The 18601-nt window shown below is 35.6% G+C and overlaps 1 pseudogene across 1 annotated transcript in view; it reads left to right on the top strand.

Annotated features, from left to right (window-relative positions):
• Positions 1-18601, top strand: part of LOC143237701 (uncharacterized) — a 65818-nt pseudogene that overhangs the window by 28901 nt on the left and 18316 nt on the right. The window contains exons 10-12 of the transcript XR_013020200.1: positions 1019-1233; positions 4126-4164; positions 18270-18403. The product of XR_013020200.1 is annotated as an uncharacterized LOC143237701 (transcript). The remainder of the gene's footprint in view (positions 1-1018; positions 1234-4125; positions 4165-18269; positions 18404-18601) is intronic.

Raw genomic sequence — 18601 nt, 5'->3', positions numbered from 1 at the left:
GACCGATTATGGTTATAATGACAACACATGTGATAGTGACAATATTGATGGTATATTGACAACACATATGGTAATAATGACAATACATATGATAAAATGAAAACAAATATGGTTATACTGGCCACATTTATGGTAAAATGGCACCACATGTGGTTATAAAGACACTACATTTGGTACGATGACAATACATTTTGTATGACACCTCATATGGTAGTAATGACAACACATATGATAAAATCACACCGCATATGGTAATAATGACAGACTAATTTACTCAGACCAGTACATTTACTCAGAACTGAAGTAGATATGAAATCAGGTGTACAACTATTTAATAAAGCTCTTGGTTAATATCTCTAGATATGTTAATAAAATTAGTTTTAAAATATCAAACTTATAGACAATGTAATAACGAGAAATGAACTGTAAAACATGCGTTAACGATAACTATGGCTTCCACATAATGACGCTAACTCTGAACTAAAAATGGAGCTTATAAATCATTGTCTACTTCCATTATTAATTTACATCAAATTTCGATTCTTGTGTTGCGGTAAAAGAAGTATATTAACCTGGGGGGGGGGGGAGTATTACATTTCATTTCTGTTCATTTGTTGCTAGTTGACATTTAATACAAAGCTACACAATGATGTAGTGGTCTGTCCACTACAGAGTATTGAACCCCGGATTGTAGCATTGTAAGTATAAAAATGTCCACTAGGACATCGAAGGAATGTCTGAGCAGTTGAATTGTCTCATGTTTGGCTGTTGTTGTTGTTTTTCTGTCACTGTGTTTTGAAAATGTAACATTATTTAAACATGTTCAACTGTTATTAGCTTTTCTTTCCCGAAAGTAATTATTTATTCCACAGCCTCATAAGTGTTGTTGTTATACTGATATTTAAAACAAATTATTAATATTTTGAGGTGAAAATTACTCCAAATATTTTTTTTTCCTCTATTTCATGGCACATAAATATCAAACATATTGTGATTATTTCCTGTCCTCCCTCTGTAGACTTGGTTAGATCCAACTGTAACTCCCTTCCTGGGTCAGACAACTATGAACCCCTGTTAACACCCCCACTGCAGTGTGCTCCAGGCAGAGTACCCCCATCTAATCCAGGACTTGGAACTTCTACAATTTCCGTTTGTAATTACTATCCCACTCCAATCTGGACCAGTTCCCCAAATCCCAGTCCAAAATCTATCAGCGTTAGTAAAAGCACCAAGGTAAGAAGATGTGTGGTAAATAAAACTGGCAGATTCACGAGCGAGATTGTTAATCATTTAAAATTAAACATTATCATTGTGAGTTCCCAGAAGTTCGATATTCAGTTTATTATTAAATGAAATATATTCTTACCTTATTAGTCTGTTGTTATTTTATAGTTAATTAAGAAAATGTTCTATGTATTATATACAAGTCATTACTTTCATAGATGATTAGTGTGTAGAAAACTAACCTTAAAACTTTCTAGTATAAGTTAGACTTTAGAACATCTAACCCTGAAATTTTATATTACAGTACAAGGTAGACTGTAGAAGAACGTTTTATTACAGTACAAGTTAGACAATAGAACAACTAACCCTGATATTTTATATTACAGTGTAAGGTAGACTGTAGAAGAACGTTTTATTACAGTACAAGTTAGACAATAGAACAACTAACCCTGATATTTTATATTACAGTGTAAGGTAGACTGTAGAAGAACGTTTTATTACAGTACAAGTTAGACAATAGAACAACTAACCCTGAATCTTTCTATTACAGTACAAGCTAGACCAGTGGTTCTTAACCTTGTTGGAGGTACTGAATCCCGGAAGTTTCGTACTTGCATTCACTAAATCCTTCGTAACTGGAAAAATAAAATATGATTTTTTTTCAAATTCAAAACATAAGTAGATATTTTATTAGTGCACAAAATGAACCATGCATCAGTTGCACACAATATCACTGTATTCAAAGAACAAACCAACAAAACATGAATTTCACACACGAGAAACATAACTCAATGAATATTTACTGCAAATCAATATGACTTTTGCTGTTGTCTTTCAGAGACAAGTTCAGAAATGCGCGGCTTCACCTTGGCAAGTGCCACTCTCATATCATTTTCGCAACAAAGTATGTTCCTTTTCTTATGTCTAACATCCTTGAAAAGGATTGCTCGCAAAGATACGTTGTAACAAACGGTATGAGTATCTCAAGGGCTTTCTTAGCAATAAGAGGGTGCGCTACGATTTGGTGACACCAAAACGTTGAGAGCGTTGTTGTTCTGAAAAGTTGCTGTTGCACCTGGCTCTGCTGAAGTTCAATTATTTCGTCGCGGTATTCATCATTGACATCTGCTGTCGTAACACTAAACGTGAACAGCTGTCTCACCTATGCTGGATATGACTCTCTGGTGAGGAAGTATCCGTCGAGAGACTTTGCGAGCTCATCTAAGTGCGTGACAATTGCTTGCTTCAGTTCCCCGAGTACAGAAATGTCTCCGGTTTCAGACACATCTTCGATCTTACTTACACAGTCGTCCAGCAGAGGAAAGTTTGCGAAGTTATCATTCTCTGTTCGTCGTTTCCATAACGATAGCATTTTTTGAAAAGCCTTCAGGTTTTCTTCCGCTTCGATGATGTTGACTCCACCGCCCTGCTTCTGTTGATTGAGATGATTGAGAGCTTTGAAGATATCGGCCATATATGCCAAAATGAGAATGAACTCAGATTTTTCGAAGCAATCTGCATGACAATGTTGGTGCTCTCGCAAAAACGGGGATAATTCCACACGAATGGCAAAAACACGATTCAGCACCTTTCCCTGGGATAACCACCGAACGTTAGAATGGTACAAAAGTACCTCGAATTCAGAGTCCATCTCATTACACAGCTCTTTGAAGATGCGGTGCTTCAGGGCACTATTTCGCACAAAGTTCACACATTCCACTACAATCTTTAATACTTCTGCTAGTTTTGAAGGCAAGGTTTTTGTTTCCAACGCATGCCTGTGCAGAACACAGTGCGTTACAATGATGTGTGGTGCATCGGCTTTCACCAGCGCACCAAAACCAGAGTTTAGTCCCAGCATGACTGGAGCTCTGTCCGAACAAACTGCAGAAACCATATCCCACGAAAGATCGTTGTCTCTGAAGAAGCCATCTACAAGTTTCTTCACATCTGCTGCCTTAGTTGTTGTTGTAAGAGGCTTACAAAATAAAAAAAATCTTCTTTTATCTCGTCGTTCTTCACAAAGCGCACGAATACAATAAGCTGGCTTAGATTGGAAACGTAGGTGGTCTCGTCGAGTTGAAGGCTGAATTTTGCTGGGCTCGAAATCAGATCTGCAACTACTTGAGCCAAGATGTCATCGCTCATGCCATCTATTCTGCTGCTGATGGTGCCATTTGAAAGAGGAATTTGGGATAACTTAGGATAGCTTTTCCCAGCATAATATTCGCCATCTTCAACGCAGCTGGTTTTACGAGTGCTTCACCAATGGTGTGTGGCTTGCCCTGCTTTGCGATCAAGTATGCAACTTCGTACGATGCTGGGAGGATTGATTTGTTGATGGGTACAAAGCCGAGAACAGGCAAAGTAGCATTTTCATCGAACCTGGCTCTCTTTACCTTGAATTCAACAAGCGTTGTGTTCTTGTATTTCACATCTCCATGCAGCTTTAGGGAGTGTTCTCTTAGTTTTGCCGGTGCTAGACTAGAACTGCTCAACTTGGCATTGCAAATCATGCATTGAGGACGCTGACTTCCATCATGTTCTGTTATACACGTGAATCCATATTGTACGTATTCGTCCGACCACTTTCTGTTTTTTGCTCGACAAAGTTAGTATGAAGGGATTGAAAGATTAAGAAAAATATCACAAATGACACACGATTACTACAGTCACAAATCGACTGCTAAGTTCCCTACAGTGTGTGTGTCTTGACCTCCGTCGAACCCCTGGGGTTTAATTGAACCCAGGTTAAGAACCACTGAGCTAGACTGTAGAACAACTAACCCTAAAACTTTACATTACTGTACAAGTTTGGCTGCAGAACAACTAACCCTAAAACTTTATATTATAGTATAAGTTTGGCTGTAGAACAACTAACCCTGAAACTTTATATTACAGTACAAGTTTCGAGCACAACATATCACAGGAGAGATCGAGGTGAGTAGATTTAGACTTTCAAAAACAATATAAATTAGTTAATAACGTACATAATAACGTTAAAATATTAGTTAATAACGTATGTAATAACCCCAAAACATGACGTAATAACGTTAACAAATTATTAATGACATATGTCGTAACCTTTAAAAAATACTACTTAATAAAATATATATAGCCTAAAAATATTATTTCATAGTGTATATAACATTCATAAAGTTATTTTCCAATAATCATACTATAATGGAACTACTACTTATATGATAATGGAAAAAAAGATTTTATTACGCAATGTGCAATCCCCAATTTCGCTAAGTGTTTATCTTATGTGCATGTAAAATTGCAATAGGGGTCACGATTTTCCCGTTTTACCTTCGGTTCCTGTCGCGGAGAACTTTATTTTGTTCCATTCTCAGGGTGCAGATACAACGTCATAAATACGTCACGCGCGAATCTAATCCACTGGCGCCACGGGTAATTAAAAATAATATTTCTACTTACGAAATAGTAGAACTGATCTTTCAAAAAACTTTTAGACTAAACAGGTAAATCTAGGAACATCATTACGATTACAAGAAACTCGCCGTGACAAATAATTTGAAAGTTTTGAACCCAAAACAAACGTTATTTAATTTTATTATATAAGTAGAAACACGTGAACCTTCTTGTGTGAGTAAAGATCTAAAACACATTACTGAACCAGAGGGGCGCTTTGTAGCTTGCATACTTCCACAACGCAGCACTAATCATATTTGGCCCTAAAAAAATTCGAAAATGTGTTCGTACATCTGTTGTTATCAATGATCGTCATGGATTATTTTTAGAAAGACAATGAGGAATAGCATTCTACATATTTCCACCAAGTGTGGTTGAGTTTGAAAGCAAAAATAGTGTAAAAATCCGATCCCATGTTAATAGATAATAATATTTGGACTTTCATGACCTCGTTTTCACATTAAACTAGGACCTTGACTTGCAGAAACTAATCGCTTCTAAGTTGGGTTATATTGCAAATGCATACCAACTTTAGTCCCAATCCATTCCGCTGTTTCCAACAAACAAACAAATACACTGTAGTGAATACATAACCTCCGTCCACCTTACTCTATAATACATGTAACTTTACATAATAATATGCCTAAAGCAATTAAATTTTAGTAGATTTTGAGATTTTACGTCGAAATCTTTTTTGTTATGTTCAATAATCCAAAATTATTTCCAAATACAAATAAATCATATAATTTATCTTACTTTTTTATTTGTTTGTTTTTAAATTTCGCGCAAAGCTACACGAGGGTTCTTGTTCATTGAGCGAATCATAGTTTCAGTAACGTCTGACATAGCTTCCGTGACGTCATTAACATTCTTGTCTTGGTCGTCTTTCTTGGATTGTTTGTTTGTTTGTTTTGAATTTCGCGCAAAGCTACACGAGGGCTATCTAAGTTAACCGTTCCTAATTTAGCATTGTAAGACTAGAGGGAAGGCAGCTAGTCATCACCACCCACCGCCAACTCTTGGGCTACTCGCTTACCAACGAATAGTGGGATTTATTGCCACATTATAACGCCCCCACGGCTGAAAGGGCAAGCATGTTTGGTGTGACGAGGATTTGAACCTGAGACCTTCAGATTACAAGACGAGTGCCTTAACCACCTGGCCGTGCCGGGCTTTTCATCTTTTAGCAGATTCTATAAAATGAGATTTATTAGAAAATTAAACAATTTTACCAGTATGTTTAGAATCAAACACAAAGCTACACAATGGGCTATCGGTGCTCTGCCCACCATGGGTATCGAAACCTATTTTTTAGCCGTATGAGTCCGCAGACATGCCGCCGTGCTACTGGGGGTAGTTTCATCAGAGTTCGGATCGCTCATTAAAATTCGTTTAATTCGTACGTCATTTCTTGCTAAAACATATATACATGCTCAAAATCCATAACTGTAGCATTATATTTTTGAATAGTCTACACGCAATATATGCCAGTAAAATTATTTGGCAAATATGTATCATATACTTTAAGTAGAAACTAAGTAAGGTCTATATGAGTAACTACAGCCAAATGAATGACGTATGTGAGAGTGGGGATCAAACTCCATAGTAGCCAAAGAATTGGCAGTAGGTGCTGTTGACCTTTCCTAGTTCAGTTGGCTGTAGGTGCTGTTGACCAGCTGTCTTTTCCCTAGTTCAGTTGGCAGTAGGTGCTGTTGACCAGCTGTCTTTTCCCTAGTTCAGTGATCCGAAATATGTTTTATGTCTCATTCTTTTCTAAAAATATTCTCTTGCATCCCTACAACCCGTATAAAAATAAAACAAGACCTAAAGTGGCACTTGTCTTAAGGTAAATAGTTTAAGTTGTATCAGTAATTAAGTATCAAACCTTGAGATGAAGTCCATTGTTGACTGAATTATTGACACGACAACTTGGAGACATCCTTTTAGTTGCACACGAGATTAAACTCGTTTACTTCCAAGAATTCATTGAGAGAAGAGACCAGTTTTCCATTTTCAGACTTTCTATTTTACAGCTGAGTTTTTTTGCGAACTTCAATACTTTATGAGTATTTCAAATATTGCTATTTGATCTTGAAATAACAGCTTAAGTTGAGGTCGTCTAGCTTATCAACCAGGTAGAACAGTAATAGAACACTTGTCTTGCTAGTTGTAGTCTATCAAGAACTACGAAGTTTATCTTTCAGATGCACAATGTGACTGGATACCTTCCATCTGCAGACGATCTGTCGCACGTGGATCCAGTTTCTGCACGAAGAATGAAAATAGCTTTCACTTCACAAAGCTCACTTTATTTTCTTCTGGCTCCAATTTCTTTCAAGTCGTTGATTCGCTGTGTATGATGTGTTGGTGTTACACCTGGAGTGAAAGCACTTTGGCTCTGTACTTTCCTTGTCTGCCCCATCAGTGCACACACCCCAACACAATTAACCCAATCGTGGTGAAAAACTCATAAACAGGAGAAAAGTTGGCTTTCATGTAGCTTTCCCTTTAAAAACTCATAAACAGGAGAAAGGTTGGCTTTCATGTAGCTTTCCCTTTGAGTGTTTCGAAAAACAGAAACTCGTCACTCACTTTCTCTTCGTGACATTATCGTACTAATAACAGAAGACGTACTACATTTGTGGCAGCAGTGGTTTCATGAAGATATATGTTGAATTTCGGACTCTTCTGGATGTGTGTTATCATATACATCAGTGGTTTCATGAAGATATATGTTGAATTTCGGACTCTTCTGGATGTGTGTTATCATATACATCAGTGGTTTCATGAAGTTGTATGTTGAATTTCGGACTCTTCTGGATGTGTGTTATCATATACATCAGTGGTTTCATGAAGATATATGTTGAATTTCGGACTATTCTGGATGTGTGTTATCATATACATCAGTGGTTTCATGAAGATATATGTTGAATTTCGGACTATTCTGGATGTGTGTTATCATATACATCAGTGGTTTCATGAAGATATATGTTGAATTTCGGACTATTCTGGATGTGTGTTATCATATACGTCAGTGATTTCATGAAGATATATGTTGAATTTCGGACTATTCTGGATGTGTGTTATCATATACGTCAGTGATTTCATGAAGATATATGTTGAATTTCGGACTATTCTGGATGTGTGTTATCATATACGTCAGTGGTTTCATGAAGTTGTATGTCGAATTTCGGACTATTCTGGATGTGTGTTATCATATACGTCAGTGGTTTCATGAAGTTATATGTTGAATTTCGGACTATTCTGGATGTGTGTTATCATATACGTCAGTGGTTTCATGAAGTTATATGTTGAATTTCGGACTATTCTGGATGTGTGTTATCATATACATCAGTGGTTTCATGAAGATATATGTTGAATTTCGGACTATTCTGGATGTGTGTTATCATATACGTCAGTGGTTTCATGAAGATATATGTTGAATTTCGGACTATTCTGGATGTGTGTTATCATATACGTCAGTGGTTTCATGAAGTTGTATGTTGAATTTCGGACTATTCTGGATGTGTGTTATCATATACGTCAGTGGTTTCATGAAGATATATGTTGAATTTCGGACTATTCTGGATGTGTGTTATCATATACGTCAGTGGTTTCATGAAGTTGTATGTTGAATTTCGGACTATTCTGGATGTGTGTTATCATATACGTCAGTGGTTTCATGAAGTTGTATGTTGAATTTCGGACTATTCTGGATGTGTGTTATCATATACGTCAGTGATTTCATGAAGATATATGTTGAATTTCGGACTATTCTGGATGTGTGTTATCATATACATCAGTGGTTTCATGAAGTTGTATGTTGAATTTCGGACTCTTCTGGATGTGTGTTATCATATACATCAGTGGTTTCATGAAGATATATGTTGAATTTCGGACTCTTCTGGATGTGTGTTATCATATACATCAGTGGTTTCATGAAGATATATGTTGAATTTCGGACTATTCTGGATGTGTGTTATCATATACGTCAGTGATTTCATGAAGATATATGTTGAATTTCGGACTATTCTGGATGTGTGTTATCATATACGTCAGTGATTTCATGAAGATATATGTTGAATTTCGGACTATTCTGGATGTGTGTTATCATATACGTCAGTGGTTTCATGAAGTTGTATGTTGAATTTCGGACTATTCTGGATGTGTGTTATCATATACGTCAGTGGTTTCATGAAGTTATATGTTGAATTTCGGACTATTCTGGATGTGTGTTATCATATACATCAGTGGTTTCATGAAGATATATGTTGAATTTCGGACTATTCTGGATGTGTGTTATCATATACATCAGTGGTTTCATGAAGATATATGTTGAATTTCGGACTATTCTGGATGTGTGTTATCATATACGTCAGTGGTTTCATGAAGTTGTATGTTGAATTTCGGACTATTCTGGATGTGTGTTATCATATACGTCAGTGGTTTCATGAAGTTATATGTTGAATTTCGGACTATTCTGGATGTGTGTTATCATATACATCAGTGGTTTCATGAAGTTGTATGTTGAATTTCGGACTATTTTGGATGTGTGTTATCATATACGTCAGTGGTTTCATGAAGTTATATGTTGAATTTCGGACTATTTTGGATGTGTGTTATCATATACGTCAGTGGTTTCATGAAGTTGTATGTTGAATTTCGGACTATTCTGGATGTGTGTTATCATATACGTCAGTGGTTTCATGAAGATATATGTTGAATTTCGGACTATTCTGGATGTGTTTTATCATATACGTCAGTGGTTTCATGAAGTTATATGTTGAATTTCGGACTATTCTGGATGTGTGTTATCATATACGTCAGTGGTTTCATGAAGATATATGTTGAATTTCGGACTATTCTGGATGTGTGTTATCATATACATCAGTGGTTTCATGAAGATATATGTCGAATTTCGGACTATTCTGGATGTGTGTTATCATATACGTCAGTGGTTTCATGAAGTTATATGTTGAATTTCGGACTATTCTGGATGTGTGTTATCATATACGTCAGTGGTTTCATGAAGTTATATGTTGAATTTCGGACTATTCTGGATGTGTGTTATCATATACATCAGTGGTTTCATGAAGATATATGTTGAATTTCGGACTATTCTGGATGTGTGTTATCATATACGTCAGTGGTTTCATGAAGATATATGTTGAATTTCGGACTATTCTGGATGTGTGTTATCATATACGTCAGTGGTTTCATGAAGTTATATGTTGAATTTCGGACTATTCTGGATGTGTGTTATCATATACGTCAGTGGTTTCATGAAGATATATGTTGAATTTCGGACTATTCTGGATGTGTGTTATCATATACGTCAGTGGTTTCATGAAGTTGTATGTTGAATTTCGGACTATTCTGGATGTGTGTTATCATATACGTCAGTGGTTTCATGAAGTTGTATGTTGAATTTCGGACTATTCTGGATGTGTGTTATCATATACGTCAGTGATTTCATGAAGATATATGTTGAATTTCGGACTATTCTGGATGTGTGTTATCATATACATCAGTGGTTTCATGAAGTTGTATGTTGAATTTCGGACTCTTCTGGATGTGTGTTATCATATACATCAGTGGTTTCATGAAGATATATGTTGAATTTCGGACTCTTCTGGATGTGTGTTATCATATACATCAGTGGTTTCATGAAGATATATGTTGAATTTCGGACTATTCTGGATGTGTGTTATCATATACGTCAGTGATTTCATGAAGATATATGTTGAATTTCGGACTATTCTGGATGTGTGTTATTATATACGTCAGTGATTTCATGAAGATATATGTTGAATTTCGGACTATTCTGGATGTGTGTTATCATATACGTCAGTGGTTTCATGAAGTTGTATGTTGAATTTCGGACTATTCTGGATGTGTGTTATCATATACGTCAGTGGTTTCATGAAGTTATATGTTGAATTTCGGACTATTCTGGATGTGTGTTATCATATACATCAGTGGTTTCATGAAGATATATGTTGAATTTCGGACTATTCTGGATGTGTGTTATCATATACATCAGTGGTTTCATGAAGATATATGTTGAATTTCGGACTATTCTGGATGTGTGTTATCATATACGTCAGTGGTTTCATGAAGTTGTATGTTGAATTTCGGACTATTCTGGATGTGTGTTATCATATACGTCAGTGGTTTCATGAAGTTATATGTTGAATTTCGGACTATTCTGGATGTGTGTTATCATATACATCAGTGGTTTCATGAAGTTGTATGTTGAATTTCGGACTATTTTGGATGTGTGTTATCATATACGTCAGTGGTTTCATGAAGTTATATGTTGAATTTCGGACTATTCTGGATGTGTGTTATCATATACGTCAGTGGTTTCATGAAGTTGTATGTTGAATTTCGGACTATTCTGGATGTGTGTTATCATATACGTCAGTGGTTTCATGAAGATATATGTTGAATTTCGGACTATTCTGGATGTGTTTTATCATATACGTCAGTGGTTTCATGAAGTTGTATGTGGAATTTCGGACTATTCTGGATGTGTGTTATCATATACGTCAGTGGTTTCATGAAGTTGTATGTTGAATTTCGGACTATTCTGGATGTGTGTTATCATATACGTCAGTGGTTTCATGAAGTTGTATGTTGAATTTCGGACTATTCTGGATGTGTGTTATCATATACGTCAGTGGTTTCATGAAGTTGTATGTTGAATTTCGGACTATTCTGGATGTGTGTTATCATATACGTCAGTGGTTTCATGAAGATATATGTTGAATTTCGGACTATTCTGGATGTGTGTTATCATATACGTCAGTGGTTTCATGAAGATATATGTTGAATTTCGGACTATTCTGGATGTGTGTTATCATATACGTCAGTGGATTTCATGAAGTTATATGTTGAATTTCGGACTATTCTGGATGTGTGTTATCATATACGTCAGTGATTTCATGAAGTTATATGTTGAATTTCGGACTATTCTGGATGTGTGTTATCATATACATCAGTGATTTCATGAAGTTGTATGTTGAATTTCGGACTATTCTGGATGTGTGTTATCATATACGTCAGTGGTTTCATGAAGTTGTATGTTGAATTTCGGACTATTCTGGATGTGTGTTATCATATACGTCAGTGGTTTCATGAAGTTATATGTTGAATTTCGGACTATTCTGGATGTGTGTTATCATATACGTCAGTGGTTTCATGAAGATATATGTTGAATTTCGGACTATTCTGGATGTGTGTTATCATATACATCAGTGGTTTCATGAAGATATATGTTGAATTTCGGACTATTCTGGATGTGTGTTATCATATACGTCAGTGGTTTCATGAAGTTGTATGTTGAATTTCGGACTATTCTGGATGTGTGTTATCATATACGTCAGTGGTTTCATGAAGTTGTATGTTGAATTTCGGACTATTCTGGATGTGTGTTATCATATACGTCAGTGGTTTCATGAAGTTATATGTTGAATTTCGGACTATTTTGGATGTGTGTTATCATATACATCAGTGGTTTCATGAAGTTGTATGTTGAATTTCGGACTATTCTGGATGTGTGTTATCATATACGTCAGTGGTTTCATGAAGATATATGTTGAATTTCGGACTATTCTGGATGTGTTTTATCATATACGTCAGTGGTTTCATGAAGTTGTATGTGGAATTTCGGACTATTCTGGATGTGTGTTATCATATACGTCAGTGGTTTCATGAAGTTGTATGTTGAATTTCGGACTATTTTGGATGTGTGTTATCATATACGTCAGTGGTTTCATTAAGTTGTATGTTGAATTTCGGACTATTCTGGATGTGTGTTATCATATACGTCAGTGGTTTCATGAAGTTATATGTTGAATTTCGGACTATTCTGGATGTGTGTTATCATATACGTCAGTGGTTTCATGAAGATATATGTTGAATTTCGGACTATTCTGGATGTGTGTTATCATATACGTCAGTGGTTTCATGAAGATATATGTTGAATTTCGGACTATTCTGGATGTGTGTTATCATATACGTCAGTGATTTCATGAAGTTATATGTTGAATTTCGGACTATTCTGGATGTGTGTTATCATATACATCAGTGATTTCATGAAGTTGTATGTTGAATTTCGGACTATTCTGGATGTGTGTTATCATATACATCAGTGATTTCATGAAGTTGTATGTTGAATTTCGGACTATTCTGGATGTGTGTTATCATATACGTCAGTGGTTTCATGAAGTTGTATGTTGAATTTCGGACTATTCTGGATGTGTGTTATCATATACGTCAGTGGTTTCATGAAGATATATGTTGAATTTCGGACTATTCTGGATGTGTGTTATCATATACGTCAGTGATTTCATGAAGTTATATGTTGAATTTCGGACTATTCTGGATGTGTGTTATCATATACATCAGTGATTTCATGAAGTTGTGTGTTGAATTTCGAACTATTATGGATGTTTTTTTATCAGTTGGAATTTTGTGCCTAGGTTTACATTAATAGCCCTCGCGACGGTGTTGCATGAAACAGACCTCAGGGTCTCGTCATCTCTCTCTTTACGTCTCGTGACGTCACACATCTTTGTGGCGCCAAGAAGAACTAATGTGTTTCCTATATTGTGTGGCTTCATGCTTTTCCTAATAAAATAACATGCTTCCAAGGAAACTTTTGAGGCTTTTGATGAAACAGTGACATCCTTTTTAAGCAAGTGGCTTTGCACTTTCAACTGTTTTCTGGCATCTTGAAGTACTCGATTGTTTTGCCCATATGATCATGGTATTTGGTGTCCAATTGACTTGTAATTTTAATTGGCTAATAATAACCGCTGTTGTTCGTCGTTTTTGGCAAATCTGTAATAAAACAAAAATAGTAATTCTCCATTACTTTAGGTTTCGGTTCACAAACTAGAGCAGTTAACACATAAGTGCCTGGTCCACCAACAAAACCATGAGTTTGTTAATTTTTATTAGGTCTATCATTTAATGATTTCTTCTGTTTGCCACTCGAAGAAACATGATATCAGTTTTTAACGTTATATAACACTTGTTTATCTATGTTTTTGACAAACTAATAAATGCCTAAAACCTGAAGCTAATAGACTGATAAATATGTTAAAAACAAACTTATAATATCTGGTCATTCAATCGAAAATCACGTTACTTTTCGCTTGGAATGTAACCATCACAATGTGCTACACTTCCACACCATTGGATTATAAATATTATAATACAATAGTTAGGGTTACCGTGTTTAGTACGTTTCCGTGCCTTGATTGTTAAGAATGGGAGGACACTGTTGATATCTGGGTTATTTAATATTTCTAATAAAATTATTTTTTTTTAAAATGCAGTACTTGAGATGCGTAAATAGCCGAATTGGTTATTTTATTCTGAATTAAACAAATCGCTTATTTAGCTAGCGACAAGAACAAAAAGCAGACAAAACTACACGAGGGCTGTCTGTGCTAGCAGTTCTTAATTTAGCAAATAGACTGGAGGAAAGCCAACTCTTGGGCTACTCTGTTATTAACAAATAGTGGGACTGGCCATAATATTATAACATCTCAATTACTGAAAGACTTAGTATATTTGGTGACAGAGTTTCAAACTTGTAACCCACAGATTGCGAGTCAAGCGCTCTAATCACTAGCCCATACCAAATCTGGTAAATAGGGGGTTTCAGGGCAGCTGATAACAATTTTCTATAAACCAAGTTCCAGTTACAAATTAAAATAAAACAATCGATGATTGGCTTTACGGACATTTACTTTATTTCTTGATTTACAGTCATGTGAAAAAAATTATGACACCCTATGAAAGCCTGTGTATTTTTGTAACATTTTTGGATATATAGATATTTAATCTCAATTTTAACAATACTGAGAGATTATAGGAATATAACTAAACAATTAAAACTGAAGAAAAGACTTTTCAATATCTTCTATAAATGTCATGCTACAAAAATGCATATCCGAACCGAGGAAAAAGTTAGGACACCCTACCCCCTAATAGCTAGTGTTACCCCCTTTGGCTGAAATACTACAGTGAGACGCTTCTTGTAGCCATCTGCCGGTTTCTGACATCGGTCTGAAGAAAGTTTGCCCCACTCTTCAATGCAGAATATTGTCAGCTGTGAGATGTTTGAGGGTTTTCTTGCATGTACAACCCGTTTCAAGTCACCTCACAGCATCTCAATGGGATTATGATCTGGGCTTTGACTCGGCCATTCCAGGACTCTCCATTTCTTAGTTTTCAGCCAGTCCTTGGTGGATTTACTTTTATATTTTTGGGTCATTGTCGTGTTGCAGGGTCCAGTTCCACTTCAGCTTTAATTTCCTTACAGATGGACTTGCATGTTCCTAAAGCACCCTCTGATACACAGTAGAATTCATGGTGGATTCTATGATTGTGAGCTGTCCGGGTCCTGCTGCAGCAAAGCAGCCCCAAACCATGACACTTCCATCTCCATGCTTCACAGTTGGTATGAGATTCTTTGCCTGGAATGCTGTATTTGGTTTACGGCAAACATGTCCTCTGTTCTGGTGTCCAAATAATTCAATTTTGAACTAATCTGTCCAAAGAACATTATTCCAGAAGTCCTGGTCTTTGTCTATATTCTCTCTGGCAAACCTCAGTCTGGCCTTGATGTTTCTCTTAGACAGCAAAGATTTCCTCCTTGCACACCTCCCATGGGGGCATGCACTTTCACATCAACAGTAGCCAGAGCCTGCTGCAGGTCCAGTGATGACATGCTTGGGTGTTTGGAGACCTCTTTTAGCATCTTGCGGTTTGCTCTCGGGGTGAACTTGCTTGGACCACCAGACCTGGGCATGTTGGCAGTTATTTTGAAAGCCCTCCACTTGTTGACTATTTTCCGGACAGTGGAACGGCTGATTTCAAAATCTTTTTGGGATTTTTTTAAATCCCTTACCAGACTCATAAGCTGCTACAATTTTTTTTTCTGAAGGCCTCAAACAACTCTTTTGCTCTCACCATGGTGCTCACTCTCACTTCAACAGTCAGGAGCACACCAAATTAAATGTCTGAGGTTTAAATAGGGCAAGCCTCATTCAAAATGCTGAGAAACGATTTTCTAATCATGTGCACCTGGTGTGATACACCTGTGTGTGATTTGAGCCATCTTAACTGGGAATAAATATGGGGGTGTCCTAACTTTTCCTCAGTTAGAATATGCATTTTTGTAGAATTACATTTGCAGAACATCTTGAAAAGTCTTTTCTTCAGTTTTAATTGTTTAGTTATATTCCTATAATCTTTCAGTATGGTTAAAATTGAGATTAAATATCTATATATCCAAAATGTTACAAATATACACAGGCTTTTATAGGGTGTCCTAACTTTTTCACATGACTGTACAGAATTAAACAGCGAGGTATACTGCTTTGGAAGAGAAAATATTTATTTAATTTCTTGTGTGTGAAGCGCCAATACTTTTGTTCCGCTTGTATGCAATTGTTCCATATGGTCTCTGGGATACATGACAAGTCTACTGAGTCTTCTACGTTCTCTAATAAACTTACAGTTTGTTTGTTTTTTTGATAAAATATTGTGTTTAAGCGATAATTTTTGTTCATTGAGCGAATCATAATTTCAGTAACGTGACGTCATTAACATTCTTGTCTTGGTCGTCTTTCTTGGATTGTTTGTTTGTTTGTTTTGAATTTCGCGCAAAGCTACACGAGGGCTATCTAAGCTAGCCGTTCCTAATTTAGCAGTGTAAGACTAGAGGGAAGGCAGCTAGTCATCACCACCCACCGCCAAGTGTTGATTGTAACATTATAACACCCACGCGGCTGAAAGGACGAGCATGTTTGGTGTGAAGATAGGATTAATTTCGTTAGATAAAAGTATGTGAAAATCGTGTTAAAATTTTTCGAGAAATTTTTATTATAATTCCTATACCTGAGACGAGATGTCTTTTGTTCAGTTTGTATGCTCTGTGCTGAAAAGTAAGAAGAAAGAATGGTAAAATGAACAATGTTCCGGAAATAATAAAAACGGCAAAATGAACAATGTTCTGGAAAGAATAAAAGCGGTAAAATACACAATGTTCCGGAAAGAATAAAAGCGGTAAAATACACAATGTTCCGGAAAGAATAAAAGCGGTAAAATACACAATGTTCCGGAAATAATAAAAACGGTAAAATACACAATGTTCCAGCTTATATTTACTTCTCAACATCAAATTAATATAATCTTGTTCCTTTTTCCATTTGATACAGTTAAAGATAATACAGGGTGTTCGGAAAGTCACTGTGCAGTTTTGTAATCATATTTTATTCAGTCTATTTCAAGCCAGCAACTGATAGTGGTGTTTAGAAACAAAACAAGAAGGATCCAAGTCTGTATTGATGTCAACTGGGGTCACTTTCAACATTGTTTATAATTGTCATTCATATTTACCTCCTGTATTCTATATTGAAACATGTCTGTTAATAAATATATAAGTGCACAGTGACTTTCCTAACACCCTGTATTATATTTAATATCTATCGGCTTATGGATAATATGGTAGTTAATATCTATTGGCTGTATCAGTAATATGATATTTAATATCTAGCGGCTGTATCAGTAATATGGTATTTAATATCTAGCGGCTGTATCAGTAATATGTTATTTAATATCTATTTGCTGTATCAGTAATACGGTATTTAATATCTATTGGCTGTATCAGTAATATGGTATTTTAATATCTATTGGCTGTATCAGTAATGTGGTATTTAATATCTAGCGGCTGTATCAGTAATGTGGTATTTAATATCTAGCGGCTGTATCAGTAATATGTTATTTAATATCTATTTGCTGTATCAATAATATGGTATTTAATATCTATTGGCTGTATCAGTAATATGGTATTTTAATATCTATTGGCTGTATCAGTAATGTGGTATTTAATATCTAGCGGCTGTATCAGTAACATGGTATTTAATATCTATTTGCTGTATCAGTAATATGGTATTTAATATCCATTGGCTGTATCAGTAATATGGTATTTAATATCTAGCGTCTGTATCAGTAATATGGTATTTTAATATCTATTGGCTGTATCAGTAATATGGTATTTAAAATCTATTGGCTGTATCAGTAATGTGGTATTTAATATCTAGCGGCTGTATCAGTAACATGGTATTTAATATCTATTTGCTGTATCAGTAACATGGTATTTAATATCTAGCGGCTGTATCAGTAACATGGTATTTAATATCTAGCATCTGTATCAGTAATGTGGTATTTAATATCTATTGGCTGTATCAGTAATATGGTATTTCATATCTATTGGCTGTATCAGTAATATGGTATTTAATATCTATTGGCTTATCAGTAACATGGTATTTAATATTTTAAGTTTTTTATTTGATGACTCGATTATAAAACGACATTTTATTTGTACAAGGAATCCTCGTTTTGTATTGAACATTGTATTGTATGGTTGTGTGATACAATGTACATGTGTACATATACACATACATATGAGAATAAATCTCCGGTTGAAACTGTATATTAAAACTAACTTACAAGTTTTTTAGGCAGTTACACAGCATCTATAAACTTATCAGTGAGTTAAAGTATTGTACTGTTTCTAACGTTTTCAGCTTCAAGTTTGGTACGACTCCAAAGAAAGCATTCTTTACATAACAATATTGCGAGCACGTGCTTTAGTGACAGCTAGAGACAACAGTGGTCTACCAGACCCTTTCGTTAAGTGTTACCTTTTACCTGACAGGAGGTAAGTTACTTTTGTACAAACATTTCCTCCAAATTGTTCACAAACTTAAAATCATTGTTATTAGTAACACTCAAATTGTGAGTGTCTTCCAAATTTGCTTCTGCTTCTTAGTTTTCAAAACTATACTTAAAAACTGCACTAAGCGAAAGTAAAATAAGTGTTTTGGAAATTATCACAACTATAGTGGCTCACTAGGAA

This window comes from Tachypleus tridentatus, chromosome 13 (genome assembly GCF_004210375.1).
Source record: "Tachypleus tridentatus isolate NWPU-2018 chromosome 13, ASM421037v1, whole genome shotgun sequence".
In the NCBI taxonomy this organism is placed as follows: Eukaryota; Metazoa; Arthropoda; class Merostomata; order Xiphosura; family Limulidae; genus Tachypleus; species Tachypleus tridentatus.
This window is presented reverse-complemented; position numbering and strand designations above follow the sequence as displayed.